General features: G+C 45.7%; 1 protein-coding gene and 1 non-coding gene across 7 annotated transcripts in view; one reads left to right on the plus strand and one right to left on the minus strand.

Annotated features, from left to right (window-relative positions):
* The window catches only part of WWC1 (WW and C2 domain containing 1), a 150,642-nt gene that overhangs the window by 124,250 nt on the left and 11,405 nt on the right, over positions 1–14,987 (minus strand). The window lies entirely within an intron of this gene.
* LOC112929071 (U6 spliceosomal RNA) lies at positions 7,344–7,445 on the plus strand. Its single transcript, XR_003236868.2, has one exon. It is a non-coding gene; the product is annotated as a U6 spliceosomal RNA (small nuclear RNA).

A 14,987-nucleotide genomic window follows, 5' to 3' on the forward strand; every position in this document is an offset into this window, starting at 1 on the left:
TGGTCCACAAAACCTGAAATGTTTACTCTCTAGTTCTTTATAGAAAGAGGTTATAGACTCTTGTCTACGATAGTAGTTCTCAAACTTTCTGGTCTTAGGACCCCTTCACCATCTTAAAACTGGAGAACTTCTAAGAGGTTTTGTTCATGTGTGTTTGTCTATCAATATTTACCATATTAGAAATCAAAACAAAAAATTTGAAAATACTTATTAATTTCTTTGAAAATAACAATAGTAATCGCATTGCATGTTAACCTTTTTTTAATTAAACATTTTAAATTTATACACTTATAAACTTTTTTACACTTAGATGTTTTCTAAGTCCCTGCCAAAAAATTAGAAGAGTCATATTACTTTATATTTTTTGCAAAACTCTTTAATGTAAAGCTTAACAGAAGACAGTTGAGTCCTAAGAGATGCATTTGCATCAATCTGTTGCAAAATCACATATCATGTAGCCTCTGGAAAACTGCATCGTCCTCTCGTGATAGACCCAAAGTAAAAAAGGCAAATAACTTCTTAGTATTATGAAGTTTTGACTTTGCAGATGCCCTAAGAGAATCCCTGGGACCTCCAAGGAAACACACTTTGAGAACGGCTGTCTAGAAAAGTCCTAGGCTGACATTAAACAGAAAAAGACATGAGGTCTAATTAGCTAATTATCACTGAACAACTGATTTAAAGAAAAAGAATACTGCTCTGTGAGGGAATGTAAACCCCAAACCTGGCCCCATCTGGGGTGTCAGGAAATGATTTCTTGAGGAAATGATATTCCAAGATGGGCTTGGAAAAGACAGTTAACCAGGTGAAGGCAGGAGAGGGGTGCTCTCCCTTCAGTGCATGTGCTCCTCTGCCTGGCTGAGAAAATTGGGTTAGGCTTTGGGGAAGGATCAGAAATGAGGAGGAATTTCCCATGATATCTTCCCCTGAGGGGACCAGGTCAGAGATGTGCTCTGGGAAGCAAAGGGAAAGCTGTCACCCCAGGGTCCTTCTGACATGCCTGGAATTCACATCAGAACAACAGGCAAACCCTGATCTCTCTGGGACTAGGTGGAATGTTCTACAGATGGGGCACTATATGGAGGCCCAAATGCTGAGACTCAGGGGACCCAGGGAGCACGGACCTGAGGACAGTCAGGCAAACCCTTAGGATGCAGTGTCCTACAGTAACACGGGCAGCAACACAAACCCTTAGCTACCCATCTTCCTTAAGGCATCAGGAGCCATTCCTCATCCAGATGGTTATTTGCTGTAAAAGTTACTGGGTGAGGGACCACAGCAGCTCCCTTTCCACTCAATTGCTGGATCTTGTCCCCATCTCCCTCCCAGTTACCAGAGCTCTGCAAACACTGGCTCTCAAAGCCAGGGTCTGCCAAGTTTCAGGATGGCTATCAAAGGCTGCCGCGGTTCTTCTTCCTCCTGACATGCCCACCCTTGGGGTATGAAAACCCTCCAGATTCTAGCTATCGTCTCACCTCAAATGTCCCCACCTGATACACAGTAGGCAGAGAAGAAAGCTTTCCCCAGCAGATGGGAGGCAGCAGGTTCAACTCTGTTCACGGAAAGTAATGCTCCCCACAGTCAGCCCACTGCTAGCAAGTCATGAGGCAATCTATGGGACTTCGCTGTGTTAGTTCCCCGAGTCCTCTTAGGAGCCCTGTGAGATCCATTTACATATTATCCCATTTTACAGATGAGAAACTGAAGCACAAAGAGGTCTTGCAGCTGACCCAGGTGACAAAGTCAGTAGGGAGTGAAGCCACCATTAAACCCAGGCATTTGGCTTCTAGCATTCAGCTCCTTGAATATACATTTTACTGCCTCTCTATAATTGGAAGGACGTGAGGAGTTAGTTTTTTATTTCCAAAATTTTTTTAAAGATTGTATTTATTAGAGAGAGAGAGAGAGAGAGAGAGAGTGCGCACGCAGGCACACGAGTGAGGGGAGGGGCAGGAGAGGGAGAAGCAGAGAGCCTAATGCAGGGCTCTATCCAGCATTGCGAGATCATGACTTGAGCCAAAGGCAGACAACATAACCAAATGAATCACCCAGGTGTCCTGATGCAGTTAGTTTTTTAAAAAGTATCCATGTAGATGCTCAACACTGCTTACTTATCAGCAGGGAAATGCAAATCCAAACCACGAGATACCATTTCACACCCATTTGGATGGCTACTATACAAAAACCCAGAAAATAACAAGTGCGTTGGTGAGGCTGTGGGAAATGGGACACCCTGCACATGGCTGCTGTAGATGTAAAATGGTGCAGCCACGGTGGAGAAAAGTGCAATGACTCCTCAAAAAAAAAATGTTTTTTAAAGATTTATTTATTCATGAGAGACACACACAGAGAGAGGCAGAGACACAGGCAGAGGGAGAAGCAGGCTCCATGCAGGGACCCCGACGTGGGACTCGATCCCAGGTCCTGGGATCACAACCTCAGCCGAAAGCAGCCGCCCAACCGCTGAGCCACCCAGGCATCCCAACTCCTCCAAAAATTAAAAGTAGAATTACCATATGATCCAGAAGTTCCCCTTCTGGACTTCTGGGGTTACAGCCAAAGGATTTAAAGGCAAAGACGTGAACAGATATTCATATGCCCGTCAGAGCAGCATCATTCATAATAATCCAAAGGTGAAAGCAAGCCCTGTGTCCATGAGTTGGATAAGTGGATAAACAAAATATTGCAGGTACACACAATGGAATATTATTCGGCCTTAAAAAAGGAAGGAAATTCTGCTGCATGCAACAGCAATGGATGAACCTGGAGGGCGTGACACTAAGTGAAACAAACCAGTCACAAGACGACAAATACCAAATACTGTGTGACTCCATCATATGAGGTACCCAGAGCAGTCAAACTGATACAACAGAAAGAACGATGCTTGCCATGCACAGCAATGTGAATGTGTTCAATATCATGAACTGGATGCTTACTATGGTTAACATGGTAAATTTTGTGTCTGTTTTACCCAATCAAAAATAAATGTTTTAAAAAGTAAACTAATAGGTAATACACCTCAGAATGTTTATTATTATAATTGCAGTAGGAATTACCCTGAATGATGTTTTGAAGTTGGGGGTGGGGAGGTGCTGACTGTTTCTGAACTTCTGGAACTGAGAGAGCCCTTGCAAACAGATTAAGTGCTATGGCCTTTCCCTGGTTTGCATGCCAAGCCGAAAGAGGTGATTAGCAGGCTTAAACTACTGGTTTCTAATCAGAAAGTTAAAAAAAAAAAAAAAATCCTTTGTCAAAGAGAACAGGAACAAAGGGCCAGTAGGCCCAGGGGTTATACAATAAAAGCTGGATCATGCTGTGTAAAAAGGCCCCTCCATCTCCTCATGGCTGTGTCCTCCTAACACCGGGATCTTCATGACGTCGAGGGCTATTGTACTGTATTGATAACACATCATTCAGTGTTGCCTGGCTTCTCACAAAGGCAGGCAGCGTCCCTGCGTGCAAGGAGGACATTTAGGAGACAAATTCTAGGAGTCATTAGCAATTGCATCTTAACTGTTCCCATACATTTGCCTCTCCTTCCCATACAATCCTGTTCCTCTCCCTCCCTCTCCCTCCCTCCCTCTCCCTCTCTCTCTGTCTCTGTTTCTCTCCCTCCCTCCCTCCCTCCCTCCCTCCAGTGAGCAAGGATACTGGGAATACTGGAGAACAGGACTCTTCTGGAAAGGCCTCTGTGTTCACTTTTCCAAACAGCGACAGATCCTAAGAGGGCAGGGGCTAAAGAGGGAAGTAGAAGAGGGGGTTGTGGCAGGGGGAGGGCCCAGGATGCAGTGCCTGGGAGCTAACAGGGAGCCTGCGTCCCATGGGTCATCACAACTCCACCTCCTCCACACCCCCTGGCCATGCTGCCCACCACCCGCTGGCAACACCTCCTGTCCTCACCACCTTATAGAGCAGGGCCTGTGGGATCTGGCTGCCTGTGGACTCTAGGAAGGAGGCAGGAACTTCCTCCAGCGCCTGGATTCCAGTTGCTGCACCCAGGAGAGTGCGAAAGCTTAACTAATTCTCAAATCAGGACACATACACAAAACCCTCTGAGAAGTGGTAGAGAACTCAATGAGTGTTAGCAATGTTACATCAACGCGAGCCAATGACCTCCAGGAGACAATGCGGCAGTGACAAGCCCTGAGCCCTGGATGGAAACCCAACCCCTTGTGCCAACTTGCTGTGTGATCTTGATAAATTCCCTAATCTCTCTGGGCCTCAGCAGCTACTGAGGACAAGTGAAACAGTAAATGAATGTAACTTTCCTCAGTATGTGGCAGTGGTCACAACCTACAGGAAGTTTCCTCAGCTTCTAGCAAGATTTATGAACTTTATTTCTGAATATAAAATTCTGACCAAATGACAGCACAGCACTGTCTTCCTCCTAGAAGCAAAACAAGTATAACCTGGGGAGATGAGAAAAGAAAGGGAGTAGATTCAGAGATAATATGCTTGTGGAAAAAAAGGCACAAAAGAAACTCAGTAATTACCCACGATCTTAGACTACCTGGCCCCCATCCCCTGGAATTAGAGCAAATGTCTGAAGAACTGTGACACAGCCCACATTAACTAGAACTGGATGCTCCCCTTTCATCAACTCAAGAAGCTTTGCTGAGGGCCTACTGCACACTGAGCTCTCAGCGACTCCACCCTGCCCCTATAATTCAGTCAATCTTTTCTCTTCCAAGGGCCAAGGAAGGTTCTGACCCTACTTTGGATTGAGAGCAGACTGCCCTTACCCTGACCTCAGACATCAAGAGGTCAGTTCGTCTCCTATACTGAGGTCCCCTGCGGTCACTACCATCTGGGCTAACCTAGAGTTCCCTCTGGTGGCTCCCCTGCCAGCCCCCAAAAGGCCTCCCGCCCACCAGAGGCACACAGATAAGCAAGATCAGAGCAGGGACCCTGGGCTCATACAGCAGGCTTCCTGGTGTTCCAGTGAAGGATAAGGAACTGCGGCCTGTGTTTCAGAGAGAGGTGATGGGCAGCATTTTTAGAACAGAGGCAGCCAGCTCTCCCTTCACCAACACGACGAAGACGGCCTGTGTGATTTCTGTTGGGTGAACAGTTACCGGTTTGGCAAACAGCAGTGCAGAGCCTTACACAGAGAATCACGGTAGCAAACGCTGAGAAACTCTGGGGGAAGGCTCTGTGGGAGTTCCACGGTCCAATAGCTCTATTCTTTAATGCCTCCTGTCTGACAAGAGGGAGGCTTGCACATTCCAGCGGCCCTGGGTGCGGGGTCAGGTCAGGGCTGGCAAACTGTCCTTGAGTGTTTTCTTCTACATCAGGAAGGCTTCCTGAGCGGCAGACCCAGAGCTGAGCCTCACCCCCATGCAGCTGGGCTCTGCCCCCTGCCACTCAGAGCCCTGGGCTCTCCCTGGGTCTAATGCTCACCCTCTGGCTTGAAAACCTGACCCAGGACTTCAGACTGACCAAGGGAGGAGTCAGAGGGTGGCAGCTTCTCATCAGGAGGCATCTACTCATCACCCTTCGTTCTGCAACTTGCCCGTTGCCTCTCAGCTGCCTTCAAGGGTATCCATGCATTTGCTAGGACTGATTCCATGCAAGACGTTGTGCCGGGCCTGGGAGACAGGCAGGACACTTCCCCATTGGGTGGAGAACATAGACATGAAAAGGATCACGGCTCCACTGTGGATGCATATGAGAATGGTGCACAGGGGGCGGGGGAGGCCTTTACCCGAGCTGGGACAAGGCAGGCTCCCGTAAGAGGAAGCCTTTAAGCTGGGTGTAGCAATGCAGAGCGGGAGTGTCAGCAGGCAGGGCACACACAGGGTTCATGCAGAGCACAGAGAGCATCTCCTGGGGCAGGGAAGAGAGGGCTTCAAGTTTAAGGTGTATTAGAATTGTCTGGGTAGCATATTTAAAATGTAGATTCCAATAAATAAAATAAAATTTAAAAAATAAAATAAAATAAAACAAAATAAAAATATAGAATCCTGGAGCCCCACTGAGATTCTGATTCAGTATATTTCAGGTGGGGGCCCAGGAATCTGTTTTACGGGCTCCTTGGGGGAGTAAGGCAGGAGGTCTATGGACCACACTCTGAGAAACTCTGCTTTGAAGGAATGGCGGGGGGGGGGGGGGGGGGGGGGGAGCCATTTGTGGCTTTGATGGAATATTGGTTCATTTTTCTGGAATGTTCCCAAGGGGACTTTGGACAGCTCACTAATGATTTGTTCTTTAGTCATTTTACACAGACAGACATACCAACATCAAACAAACTGGAAATGAACCCAGGGAGGGTGTTAGGAGCCCCACTCACGTGGATGGCTGTCACTGTGTTCCATGGGATGACGATGGGCATTATCTCAGGAATGTGTCAGGGCAAGGTCCACACTTAACGCCAAAAGGCTGTCCACAGGTGAACCAGGGCCCAGCAAGCAGTGATGGGAAAGCCTTCTGGAATCTGGCCACACCTCCCTGCCAACTCCATGCCAGGAAAGGCAAGGCAGTCTGCGGACTTCTTACAGACTTTCTCTGCAGCCCACAGCTGGCTTTCTGCCCCTCTTGTCCTGGGTCCTCCATCAGGAGCCTGGTCTCTGCCACCCTACTCAGGGTCCTCCTGGCTTGAACCAGGGATTGCATGTGTGGCCTCTGGCTCAACCAGCCTAAGCCTTGGCTGTAGGTATTGTTTCTGCTAGTACCCTCATGGCAATATTTTTGGTCTATTCAGAACTAGTTCCAGGGAGTCCGCCATTTGTTTCACTGGCTCAAGCCCCTGCCTGGGAAGCTTACAGGGGAACCCCAGACCTCCTTGTCTTGCTCTTGCCACTGTTCTCTGAGGGTTGGAACTCTGCCTTTGGGATCTTTGCCAAGTGTCTGCTGGGCCACCTCCTCATTATGTGTTACAGCCACAGGCACTAGCCTCCCAAGGGTTCCCACCTTCCAGCTGCCCATGTCCCCAAGGGCCATGTTTTGCCACTCTGGGGATTTCCCGCACAGCCCGATCTGCTCTGCCTCAACTGCTGAATATGTTACAGTCTCAGGACCTGCCTTTTCTCAGCAGGTGTGATACCCTTTGAACTGACTTTCACACTCCATCTGGCTTCAATCCCTTATTCCACATGGAGCTCTGAGAACAGGCTAAGAAACTCATCCACTGACAGCGTTTATAACTGGTGATAATAATCCACTGCTTATTGATAGTATGACTACATGGTGTGCCCCACATCATATCTTGGTAAGAGCTAGTCAGCCACAAAACAAAAACAAAAAACTAAAACAAACAAAAAACCCAGGGCTACACAATAAACAATAAGGAGTATTAAATGAACATGCTTAAGGACCACTGGGATCTTGTTAAAATGCAGCTTCTGGTGCTTGCTTCAGAAGCACATATACTAAAACTGAAATGATAGAGATTACCACGGCCCCTGCGTAAGGATGACACACAAATTTCTGAAGCATTCCATATTAAAAATAAAGAAAGCAAAAACGGTTTCTGATTCCGTGGGCCTGGAGTGGAGTCTGAAATTCTGTATATTTAACAAGCTCCCTGGCAATACTGATGTGCAGGTCCACAACCCGCACTTCCAGTAGCAAGAGGGTAGGGATCAATCACACTAATGAGTGGGAGTCTGTCACACGGGGGGGGGGGGGGGGGGGGGGAGGCCAGAAGCAGGGCTCAGAATCGAGCATGTGCTCACACACAGTACCCACCAAATCAAACTCATTGCCACAGAATCAGAACAATTTACATAGAAGTTCTGAGAAAGAATGACTGGGGGATGGCCAACTGCCATAAGACATTATTTTTTTTTAATGTCTCCTGAGCAGACAGCTGCTGTGGTTGGTACCACATGACCCCTGACCCTTGTCACAGTTTCCTATACCAGGTGAGTCCAACTCAAGGTCAGCTCTGCAATTTTTCCAAATCCACACTGAATTTTTGGACACTGAGCTAACTGTGGTTGTGGGGTTGAAGGGTTATAAGACTGGCTGGGGCCGTGAAGGGGATCAGGGTCACCTAATGCTGTGATAATGTCATAACATTTTTGAGTACTTAGCCTGAGCCTTGCTGTCCGATAAGTGCCTTACACGAAGAATCTGTGCCGCAATTCTCACAATCATCCTTCAAAGTGGATAGCAATTTAAGAGTGGGAGCTCTGAAGCCAGACAGCCTGAGACTGAATCCCAGCTTTGGGGATTTCTAGCTGTGTGACCTTAAGCAAATTACTTAGCAGCCCCCCCCTCCCATGTCTCCACTTCCTCCTCTGTGTATAGAGAGAACTACAGCACCTCCCTTAGACAATTGGTTGAATAAACATAAAGCATTTAGTGTACACTCAGCACTCAATAAAATCGTGATTATTTTAGCCTTATTTGTATAAAGCAAGAAACTGAGGCTCAAAGAGCTTAAGTAGCTTGCCCAAGTGTACACAGAAAGTTAGAGGCAGAAATGATTGTGAATTTATGAGCAAATTTTAGATCTGTTGTTGTAGGTTTTAGGAGACATCATAAATTGTGGCCACCAGCTGCAGTCCCACCTGCCCGGCAGTGGGGTATCTGTGGGGTAGTTACGCCTTCCTTAGATTCCTGTAAAATCTTAGTTCACAGTAGTCTTTTTCCAGAGCCATCTGGGATGGGCTTTTTCTGGTTTTGACTAGAAGAGACTTGACTTAAAGTAGAGCTCTTCCAGGCAGGAGCAGGGAGGGAGGTGATGGATAAGGGAAGGCCTCCTGGAGCAGGCATCATCACCTGTGGGCTGTGAAAGAGGTGGGGCCTCCACGGATTCAGGCTGGGCTGGGAAATGGGCCATGATGGGAGAATGGCAAATTGTAGGGCATGTCTGGGTACTATCACTAACACAGGTGGACTATATGCAGAAGACCAATGAAGAGAGCTCAGTAATCACAGCTAACAACGACTGGCACCTGCATGCTATGCTGTTGGGCATTCTGCAAAGTATTTTAGATAAGTTTATTTTTTTATTTTTTTTATTTTAGATAAGTTTAATTTAAACTTATTAAAATTGCATGAAGTGTGGTTATGTAAGAGGATGTTTTATTTCTTATACACACATACGCTAAACATACTAAACACTGAAGTACTTAGTGGAAAGAGACATGATGTCCAATTTAAGAGTAATAACCAAATTATTATTATTTTTTTAAGTAGGCTCCATGCCCAACGTGAAGCCCAATGTGGGGCACAATATGGGGCTTGAACTCTTGACCTTGAGGTCAAGACCTGAGCTGAGATCAAGAGTGGGGCACTTAACCAACTGAGCTACTCAGGTGTCCCTATAATGTACTTTTAAATGGTTTATATATGTCATGGTTTCATATATTTAATCATATATGTTTGTATATATAAGTACACATACACAAACTCACCTACACATAGGGAAAATGAGAGACTATAAGGTAAACGGGTAACATGTAAAAATTGGTCAATTTGGGTAAAGGGTCTACGGAAATTTCTTATATTTTTGCAACTTTCCTGTAAGTTTAAAATCATATCAAATTTAAAAGATACCAAAATACACCTGTAAAGATTTTTTAAAAATCTTTAAAAATAGTCTGAACTCAATACTGCTATTACCCCCATCTCATTCATGAGGAAAGTGGGGCAAAGCAAGAGAGACAGAAAATGGGGCAGGCTCAGCTTTGAGGAGCTTTGATGCCAAGCTTGGAAGGTTGTCCCTCAGCAAGTTTGGGGACCGGGGGGATGTCTGTAGAGTGTAAGGAGGGGAGTGGGCAACACTGGGTAAGACAAGACCCATCTGAAAGCATGCAACAGGCTGGCTAGAAGGGTGAGGCCTCTAGTTTGGGCTCTATTTTCAACTAAGCCTCAGTAGGAATAAAAAGAAAAAAGAAGAGGTGTCAAAGTCCATAAAAGAAAGGCTGGCACCAGAACCTGGAGCCAGATGGGAGTAGGGAGGAATCCAGAGGATGGAAACAGGGGTGGCCAGTATGTGGTAGGGAAACTGGGTACATGGGTGCCAGTGGGGAGAAATACCTATGATCTGCTGCATACCTTTTGGACCTTTCGAATTTGAACCATGTGTGTTTTAGGCATTATGGGGGATTCCTCTCAGGGAATGGCAGAAGAGGCAAAGCTGTCTGAGACCAGGACTGGATTCAGACTTAAATGTATTGTAGTGTCCAGTGTTTGTCTGGACCCAAAAATGATGTCTAGTGGGAAACTGGAAGTGGGCAGTGTAGAGGAGGTAGCAGAAAGTGTGGGGTCCCAGGACACCACAAAGGAAGAGCAGTGGGAGATAAGACCACAAGATGCCCTCCCTTTCCTGGAGAAGAGCGACCGTCAATAGAGGAGAAGGGTCACTACCACCACTAGATGCCTGTGCACTTTGGCAGGAATGTACATTGGTGCAGGCATGGTGCAAAACAGCATAGGAGCCCGTGGGGGGCTCAGTCGATGAAGTGTCTGCCTTGGGCTCAGGTCATGATTTCAGGGTCCTGGGATCCAGAGGTGTTGAGGGGGGGGTGTCACTGCTCAGCAGGGAGCCTGCTTCTCCTTCTCCCTCTGCCTCTCCCCACCCTCATGCTCTAATAAATAAAATCTTTAAAAAAAAGAAAAAGAAAAACAGTATGCAGGATCCTCAAAAAATTCAAAATAGAGCTACTATATGACCTAGAAATCCCGCTTCTGGGTACTGATTTGAAGGAAATGAAACCACTAATTCAAAAATATATCTGCACTCCATGCTCACTACAGCATCATTTACAACTGCCAAGATATGGAGACAACCTAAGTGGCCACTGATGAATGAATGGAGAAAGAAAATGTGGTGTATACATACAATGGAATACTACTACCATAAGGAAGAATGAAATCTTGTGTTAGCATAGATGGACCCTGAGGGCAGTATGGCTAAATGAAATAAGACAGAAAATGATAAATAATGCATGATCTCATACGTGGAATCCAAAAATAAAACAAAACAAGTTCACAGATACAGAGAACAGACTGGTGGTCGCCAGAGGCAGGAGGTGTGGTAGGTAAAATGACTGAAGGACCTCGAAAGGTACAAACTTCCAGTCACAAAATAATTAAGTCCTGGAGATAGAATATACAACATGGTGACCCTAGTTAACAAAACTGCACCACACACTTGAAAGTTGCTAAGAGCAGATAGTAAAAGTTCTCATCATGAGAAAAAAAAACCTGTAACTATGAATTGACAGATGTTTACCGGACTTACTGTGATGATCATTTTGCAATATATATAAATACTGAATCATTATTTTGTATACCTAAAACTAAATTTGTATGTCAAATGCATCTCAACAAAATAAATAAAAATTAAAGAAAGGCACCAGTAGATGAGGAGGGTCAGCCACACTGTTAGATGCTACAAGGAGGTCAAGTTAGACATCAGTGGGTGGCTCCTGTGACCTTTCTGGAACTGTGATCAGAGGATGAGGTGGGAGAAGGAGGATGGGGGGTGCTGAATTGTGAGTGGGGGCTGTGGATTCAGTGGGTACGGAACTCCTCCATGTTCTTCAGAGCAAGGGGTATGGGGTAGGACACAGCCTGAACATTTAGTCTTGGAGAGGGAACACCTGAACACACTGGAGAAAAACTCACAGATGCCTGACAAAAGGAAGAGATTTCTCTGATACAAGGACCAAGAAGTGGGCCAGGTTGTGGTAAAGGCTGAAGGAATTTCTAGTCCTGGTTGAGTTGAGTGGTTCTCAAGCTTAAGACAGCATCAAAATCACTTGGGGTTTCTTTTTACATACATGGAGTTGGGATTCCATGTATTCCATGGGTTCTGATTATGTTGACTGGGGCTGGGCCTGGAAATCTGCATTAGCCACCCTTAGGAGGTTCAGACGGACACAGTCGAGAGACAATACCGGACTTGGGGGAAACCTGGCTCCTAGGCCAAAGTTAAGAAGCCCTGTTTGTTACCACCACAGTGAATGCCACAATCTACTGACTGGAATTAAGAAAACCTGGCTGAAGACAGAGACAGGCCATTATTATAGATGCATCTTATTTAAAGTTAAAAGCAAACTCAGTGTTTCTAATTATAGAACATAACAAATTTATGGCTTGACCTCTGGTGTCATTCATAAGGACTGTTATTTTCTCTTCATTTTCCTGATCTGTAATTATTTTATGTTTTTAGTATTTATCTGTAAGCTCCATGAGGGACAACGTCGGCCTTTGTTCACTGCTGTACCCCCTTCCTAGCACAGCTCCTATCAGGAACCAAATGCACAAAGGTGATGGCATTCTTTTGTTTCAATTCACTCCACTGTGCAACAGAAGTGGATGGTAATTCATGCCCAGCTGGAGCCATTTTGGGCTTGAGATGACCCAAATGTCTTCTAGTGAACCCAAAACAGACATTCTTCGGGATGTTCTGCTGGGCAAGCAAGAATGCTGCAGACCAAGCCCATATGCTGTGCAGACACCAAGAGTCCAACAGGAACTTGATTCTTGCAAAGTCTTCTGTGCCAAAGTAATAAGAGACGGAAGCTGTCTTGGACAGAGTCAGTAGGGAGGGTGAAGCAAAGACACTGATCACCACCACGGACCAAGGAATTTGGTCAAGGACATTGATCCCTGGGCTTTTGAAAAACCTACTGTAATCAGAAAAACAGCTCGCTCACCCTGCCTACTAAAAGGGGATATCTGCTAAAACAGGAATAGAGCAAACACAAAATTCTGGCCTCCCCCAACAGACTCCGAGCAACTTGAAGTTAGTTGGTGCTGCAGGAATCACCAGAGTGAAAGGGGCTCTGGTCTGAATTACCAGGATTAAGTCAGTGGTGCTCTCCCTGCCAGCCTTGCCTGACCTACAGGATGATGAAGAACATGCGTTTTGGGAGCGGGCAGACTGAATCCCACTTTTGCCACTTATTAGTTTACAATCATGGGCAAGTTTTCAACTCCCCCAGCATCACCTTCCCTGTCAGCAGGATGGAGACAGTACCGCTCTTACCTCATTGGGGCTCTGAGAATTAAATTGGATAATACATTCAAAGCCCACAGCCTAGATCTTGGCACAGTCTACGGTCATAATAAATGTTAGCTATTATTAGTTCTTACCCACAGGCTATAATCTATATGGTGACGATGTCTACGCTCCCCACTCTCTTGGAGTCTCAAGGACACAGATGTGTGCATGAAATCCAGACGGAGTTCTGCTGAGGTCAGACAGAAGAGGCGCTAACGGCCCAACCCTCAGGCCTGCCTCTCCGTAGGAGCTTAGACCAATTTGTTCAAAAGCATTACTGCTGCAATGGGAATTTAAAGATTTTCACATTAAAGTAAAGATAAGCCTAAGGCTCTCTGATCCTTAACGCGCCAGGACAGAAATCACAAGACAGGTACGGCAAGGTGACTGACATCCCCCAAAGATCTACTTCTCCCCTCCCTCGACTATTTCCAAAATCATCTCAATTTTTCTATGTACAGCCATATAAATCTTTAGTTTGAAAACCTTCTAGGTGGTACTTTCACATAATCCCACTGAAACCCTGCAAGTGTTTATAAGGGGTTACCTATAGTTGCAGTTCTCTGATCTGACTTTACCCTGGAAATCCTGTGCCCAGGCCATACCCCGGTCCAATTAAACCAGAATGTCTGGGAGTGGGCCAGACCTGGGTATTTTTAGCACTCCCCTCCTGCAAGATCAATGTGCAACTGAACCTGAGAATCCCTGACTGATCCTTTCATTCCTCAGCTCCAAACACAACCTCCTATCCTCTGCTGTGGAAAGGAGATGAAGCGTTAATATTCCTCCATGGTAGAGCAATGGATGCTAGGGCTCTGGGAAGGCAAGTGACTTATTGCTCTGAAGAGGGCTGGAAACAGAATCTAAAACTCCCAGCTGGAGAGCATTCATTTCCCAACTTAGTGCACTCCTACTGCATGCCGGCCACTGGGCTAACCTGATAACCAAGAATGGAGAACATGGAGGTAGTCATGCTGTTCAACCACAGTGTAAGGTGTCATGGGGCCCAGGCAAGGTGCATGGAGAAGGCCTTTCTAAGCTTCATCTGTGAACCAAACTTTGATGTAAAGAAGATGTCAAGCAACAGTGGGGCCTGGCGAAGGAAGTGTGAAGGTCCAGTTTGGACGATACAAGTTTTGGGATGATACTAAGATGGTCATAAGCCAATGAAGACCACTTCAACTGGCTACATCTACCTGTGCTCAGAAGGTTCTTCAAATCCGGTCAGTTTTTGTCTGTGACCGCTAACAAAATATCTGAAGTCATTCTCGCTGCAAGCATTTGGCCAGTGTCCCAAGACTTGAAAGGACAGCAGAGTCAGATTTTAGATTCTATAGGTGGGGTATGAGAATCTGTGTTTCTAACCAGTTCCTAGAAGAAGCTAATGTGCCAGTCTAAGACCACATTTTGAGAACTTAGGCCAGGCGACCAGTAAGAAACCTGAAGAAATACCTAGGGTCTCCACTGGCAGCTGATAAATGTTTAAATTAGCGATGGAAATAAGGCACTCAGGCTGGTTTTGAAACTCCTTGAGCTGTTTAGATACCTTTCAGTAGTCCTGTCTAGCAAAAATCATTGTTCACTGGAAAGATGTTTACCTCTTAAGTATGCTCAGTTTTCCCTGAGAAGAAAAAAGTGGTTTATGTCCAAGAAATCTGGTACTTAAAATATATGAATTGAGCAGTAATTCTATAATGATAAAGCTATAAAATGTACTGAGGAGGCCTTAATTGCTGCATTTAGAGAACTACCGGAGAGTGGAATATAATGAGACACTTCTAATTTGGTTTTGGCCAACTCTATGAGGTATGTTCTAACTTATTTCGTCAGTGAAGATATTGAGGCTCAGGAGGGTTTAAGTAACTTAACCAAGGTCACAGAACTAGCTAGTGACAAGTTGCGATGTAAAATCCAAATTGTGGTCAAGAAGACCAGCAATGGACAATGGCTCCCTAGAGGGTTTGTGAGGATTCAGTGAAAAGAGGGACTTGCCTCTTCCACACACCTCCCCTGCACTCCATAGGGC

The sequence above is a fragment of the Vulpes vulpes genome, chromosome 4, assembly GCF_048418805.1.
Source record: "Vulpes vulpes isolate BD-2025 chromosome 4, VulVul3, whole genome shotgun sequence".
Classification (NCBI taxonomy): Eukaryota; Metazoa; Chordata; class Mammalia; order Carnivora; family Canidae; genus Vulpes; species Vulpes vulpes.